This window comes from Lonchura striata, chromosome 4, assembly GCF_050655825.1.
Source record: "Lonchura striata isolate lonStrDom1 chromosome 4, ASM5065582v1, whole genome shotgun sequence".
Taxonomy (NCBI): domain Eukaryota; kingdom Metazoa; phylum Chordata; class Aves; order Passeriformes; family Estrildidae; genus Lonchura; species Lonchura striata.
Genome location: NC_140706.1, coordinates 74,630,759 through 74,637,095, shown reverse-complemented (window position 1 = coordinate 74,637,095; position 6,337 = coordinate 74,630,759).

Genomic DNA, 6,337 nt, shown 5'->3' with positions numbered 1-6,337 from the left:
GAGTCAGCCAGATCTAGTGGCAGCCCAAAGTTGACACTTTTGCTGTGGGAAATTGTTTCCTTCTCTTTTTGATTCATATAAATAGAATATATTCTAGGATTTGTAACCAAGAAAGAATTAGAAGGTGAATGGCAATGGAATATCTGCATATAAAACTTGTCTCTCTTTTATAAATGCCACATATATGAAAAATAAACAAAGAATTGTAGCATCTACATTTTCCTCATAATTTTACCAAAAGTTAAACATGGAAAGGAAACACAAAGCTGTGGTATTATCCAGGCTAAAACTCCCTTTTTAGTGACAAAGGTTTCAGATAAGATATTCCACACAATCTTTCAGAGATACATCCCTAAAGTGAACATTTCATTTGCTCTGATCACCGTAATATCTGCATGCTTAATCCACTACTCCAAACAGCAGATTGGCTTCTCCTACAGAGTGAATGCACTCCAATCCCCTGCCACCTAAAATCAATAAACTGACCGATTTTGAAGTGAGCTGTTTCATTACACAGCAATGAAATTGTGAATTTTGTCAGCCCCAAATAGTGCTGAGCCCTAACAAGGACGAGGAGATGCAGATTGGGATTGCAGCACCCATTGCTGCTGGACTTCTCCCTCCATGGCACAGCAGACAGAGAGGCTGCTCCTCCTCCTGCCATGGAACAGGTCTAGAGGCATCTTGACAAAACAACAACAAATTCATTCTGTCTCCTTGCCAAAGAATAACCATCGAGGTTTGTTCCATCTGCTGGGAGATCCACGTTTCTGCAGGAAGATTCTGAGGGCAGATGTCTAGAACTGCTTAAAATTTCACAATGAAGCCAGGATCCCCTCTGTGATGGGCATTCTGGTGATGCTGTGAGAATCAGTAGGTCATTTATTCGATCTGGAAAATTTGTTTTCTGAAGCTGTACCATTTACAGATCCATTTGTCCTTTACCTCTTCAATTGCTCATTTTATCTTGGCATACACCACTAGTGACTGAGGGCTTGGATTTGAAGTATGATGGCTACCTGCATGCATAGAATCCCATTAAACTTTTTAGTCAAGTCTCCATTTTTAGGTTTGTCATAGAGAAAAAGCAGAGAACACTTGTAATGTTCCTGTCTCCCACAACAGTCAAGCCTTTCCCAAATTCCGTTGCTGCTGCTTGCTGCATTTGCTTTCTTTGCCTCATTAATTTCTGATATCTGCTGCATGGCTTATTGTACAGTAACATATGTTCTCTGATATCCCACCTTTTCTGCAACGTTTTTAAGTACACTTAAAAAAGAAAGCTATTTTGATTGTGGGTTACCTCTGGAAGAATTAGATTACATTTGGCAGGAGTGTGAATACTCACTCAAGGCCAAATGGTTTTTGTGCAACAGAGTGAAATGGAGACTCACCTGATTTGATTGTGCATTTGTAAAGGTTAGGTGTATTTTGATCACTGCATATGCCAGATAGGTATAGAAGTAATATACTTTTCAGTTACTATTTTTTCATGCTCAGAGATTGCAGTGATTCTCTCAGCTATCCCAGTGCTGTCATTAAGTGTTTTTGATGCTCTATACTTTTACATACTGACTTTCAATCATGTATGTGAAGGTTTGTGCATTTTTGAGTTGCTGTCTCAAAAAGACTTTAAAAAGAACTATGAGACACCCAGGGAGTTTAACAATATGAAACGTTCTGAGAAACACACTTGTGTGTTATCACTTAGGAAGGGAAAAGTGAGATTGTGGGATTTGTTCAGCAGCCAAACCCTAAAACTGGAAGGGAAAATAGTCAATATCATTAAATTTTATGCTTTTCTGGTGAAAAAGGGTTTTCTTATTTTTACATCTTGAATAAATATGCCATTAAATAAAAAAAAATACATATCCTTAAATAAACAAATGCACAACACAGACAAGGCTTCGTTGTAAGCACTTGTCAGAAAGCTGAAACCTCCATTTCAGTAACTTCAGTAACACACAAAAATTCCTTGGTTTTCTACCATCATGGAATATAAAAGATGGTTACATAGACTTGCTTTTGCCTGCAAGGGATTCTAAATATTAAGCAGAGTTTACAGCCCCTCAACACACAGAGTACTCTGTTCTCACAATCAATTGACAGTCTCTAAATATTTGCTGTGCTTCCAGAATTTCCACCCAAAATTTTATCCAGGGATGAACACTTTAATATCTGAATTTTATCTCAGGTTCATAATTTCAATGGTTTGCTATCGCTATAAATGCTAAAATATTGATCTTCTAAAAGATGAAATACATATTTTGTGCTTGACATAAAAAAAGCACTCACCCAAGCAACATGCCTCTGAAACAGAAGATCTTGAGGATTTTTTTAAGTACTGTTTTTGCACACTATTAATACAGAAAAGATGGTTGTGAATTCTTTCATCATTTGTGACCATTAGAGTAGTAAGAGACCGTGGGCTTTTCTGTGATTCTTTCCTGTGTCAACAAGATTTTGAATTCTTAAAGTAGGTACACAAAGCTTCATAGTGCCACCCATGCTTCTCTTTAGACTGAAACCAACAGCAAACCATGTTTCTCTATAGCTAGGAATCACATTCACACCTTGAAATCCTTCTTGAGGTAAAATAATCTTTTCCTCTATGATAGGGGAACCTAACAAAGGTTCCCAACCTATGTTCAGCCTCACACAAAACTGAAGGGTGTTTACCATGATATTCCAGATGAAAATGTTCTAAAGAAAATATGGTAAAAAAAAAAGAGAAAATCTATTAAGGACAATAAAAGATTTATAAAAGGGGAATATGTTGCATTTAATTTTGCCATTTATAGGCTTTGCTGTTTTGATGCTTTAGCTGAACATTTCATATTAAATGGTTCACGCACCAAAATATTTTTCTGATTAAAGAAGGAAAAAATAGCCAGAAATATTTCTCAGAGTAACCCTGTATGGAAATTCTCCAAAGTTCCTTTAAAGCATATTGTGGGAGCACTCACCTTCCAGTGACTGAAGGAACCAGTGACAAAGCTTTTGACACCTTCAACGCCTCAGGGCAGCCTTTGTTAGCAACCACTGCTCCCCTTGCTTCCCTGCAACACTTAAAAAAATCACAGGCTATATTCCTACTCATATATGTCTGAAAATCTAAAGGGAAAGTCAGGTAAGTTCCAATATATACACATATATATATAATATGCCACTAAAACACTACACAGTCAAAGGAGCAATGATAGATGAAGGGCATTATTCAAGCAGTCTCACTATGTCCAAAAATTGGATGGTGCTACTGGACATACTGCTGGGGCAATTCCCATCAATGGTATGGAATATGTTCTCACCCTTCTAAAAGCCACAGCTGCACCATTTACATTCTCTCCTTCAGGAGCTTTAGACAAAAGAATGAATACAGTACTTGAGGATTTAGGTTTCCACTCAAGAACCACATCTTAAAATCTGCTTATAAGGAGGTATTTCACTGTAAAAATGTTTAGTATTTTTTGCACTAGAATCATAGGTTCTCCATAAAAAATAAACACCAAATAAACAAATTCTCATTTAGTTCAGCATGAACTTAATTAGTTTCTGCAAATCTTGTAAATTCTATCGACCTAACACAACTTAAAACCCAATAGAATAGCAGCTGAAATACTTAGTTGGATTTTTTGTCTCATGTCTCTGTGCTGGAGACACAGGGCTCTATTTCTGGAGTCCTTACTTTATTTGGACTCAAAGCTGAAGAACTCCTGGTCTTTCCCAGACCAATGCCAAACAGAAGGATCAGGACTGATCCATAATTTAAACACATTTATTAAAAAAGCAGCAGTAAACTGGATGCCCTTTTCCAATTATTTTCTAAGCAAAACTGTCTATAACAGTGATGTTTTACTGCAAAGCATAAGATTATAAAATAAAACAGCAACAACAAAACTTAAAAATGCCTGACTCATTAGAAAGTTCAACTTAAATATACACATAATAAGAAATGATAGAGAACTTTTTTCTTTTTCTATCACCTGTATCTCCCCCTTGGAATATTTTAGTTCACTCTGTTGCTGTTCTTTCTCTGACCTACACAGAAATTCCTCTGTAGCCCAGTTAGCATCACACCATAATTAGAGCAGCTATTCCATTAACTTCTTGCCGTTGCCATCTCCATTATCTCAGGGAGGTTTCTCCCTGTGCACACATGATTCAGAGAGTGAGGCATGAGAAATGAGCTGCAAGCTGTGAACAATGTATGGAAAAAAAGGCTTCAGAACCACTAAAAGAACAACAGCCAAAGATGTTTGAAAATGGATAAGTGATATGCAAAGGGAATAAGAATTAGTTGGCCACTGATGAAATGGGTTAATAAATAGACAGTTTTTACTAAATAAACAGTTTTTACCCTATATTCCAGAGTTTGTGGAAACACTAGTGCTACATTTTTACTAGGAAGTAATTACATAAATTACTGGAAAAATGATCTAAGGAAAACCTTTATTAAATATAACATTTTGCATGAAAGCTGGCTCAGATCTATACACTGCTTAATATAGAAAGCAAAGAATATTTTAGGAAAAAGGTCATTCCATATTTGCTTTTTTTTCCTCAGTTATTTCCCTGCTCATCCCTTCTAACCAGTGCTAGAAACAAAGCAGTGAGTGCAAACGTTCTCCTCAGGACAGTGCACGTGCCTTTCCTTGCCACATGGCCAGACAAGCAGGACACTACTTCTACTTTGGCAGATCTCATGTTCCAAACCATGAATTCATTGTCTCGCTCCCTCTGGGTTCACACAGACCTCAGACTAGACCACTGTTAACTACTGACATGAAAAAATACATGCAGCCTTGGCTGGGCTTTCTCCTTCCTTGTCATATTCAACCCTAAAACAAGGAAAATACTCAGCAAACAATCTACATCTAAAGAAAATCACTTACAATTTAGAAATGTTTAAATTTAGCCATTCTTACACTTTGAAACAATGGAATTTTATTATTTTTTTAAACACTGAAAAACTCATGAACATCAAATACCATCTATATGAAGCAAATAATTCATTGCACTAAATAAAACATTAACTATCCCATCAAAAATAGTGATTATTAGTTCACTTACCATAATACACATTCTATTCTCATACAGAACCTAACTTAACTGCCAAGCACAGGAAAAGCCCCAAGAGTACTTAACTTAGAGGCTTTATAGAGAAACACTAAATGGGACCTACCAAGTTTTCCAGAGGCTTTCTCTGGCTCATCCCATCATCTGCCAAGCCATAAGGCTGGGGCTGCCAGGCTTCTGCAGGTGTGGGTAGAAGTGCCACCAAAACCTCTGTCTGCTGTCAGCAGGGGACAGCAGATAAGGACCTTCTGCTCAGTCTTGGGACCTGTTTGAATTTATCCAAATATGACTCCTATTTTTGCTGATTTCCAGTTAAAGTCTGTGAAAAAAAAAAAAGGTGGTATGCAATTTCCACTTTTGATACACAGCTTTTTAATGAGCAGATCACTTAATCTGACTTTCCATTCCTTGACTGCAAAATGGCATTAAAACACTATGCCTTGGTTTAAGACAAAAGAAGAGGTGAACACTCAGAAAAGAGTTCTCCTTCTATAGTTTAACCTTTTCCAGGGCAAACTTCCAGGTTTTCCTTAATTTAAAGAGAAACCAATACAAGCAGATGTAAGTGATATAAGCAGATCTAAGGCCTCCACCTGTGCTGCCTGAGCTCTCCTGGTGACAGTGACAGGGAAAGGCAAAAGGCAAGAGAGGTAAAAAAACAACTCAAACAAGCAAGAAAACCCACCATAAAACAGAGCTTCTGCCTTAGAGCAAAAGCCCCAAGGCAAAAGAGGCTCAGCTTGGAAAGTATCTGAGTTGTATTCAGGATGCACAACCACATCTCACGTATGCATCAAGAAATCTCTGTCTAGCATAGGAGAAAATATTAACTCAGGTGTCTGTGGGTTCATTTCCTACTTTTCAAGGCATATCTTATAAACACATTTCTCTACAGAAATAAAAAATATTGAGGTAAGCTGGTTAGTTTATCAGAGTCAAAGATTAGGACTGTAGAAACAGAAAGCCTCAGATAAACAGCACATGAATCCTCATGTTGTAATTAATATCCAAAATTTTTACTTACATTCTAGATTTTTCAGAGACTACAAATGTGATCTCTCCAGCATGCTCTGTACACCTGCAGGCAAGAGTGATTTTCTGATTTTTTCTACCTGAAGAGGATATATGTGACAAGCTCTGAAAGAGTTCACAATTGTCTTTGAGAAGGTGAACTAAGAAAAAGCAAAAGGGTGTCAGAACTCTGCACAGGATACCAACTGATGCATACATGAGATGAGAAGCTGCAGATTCTTGGCTGAAA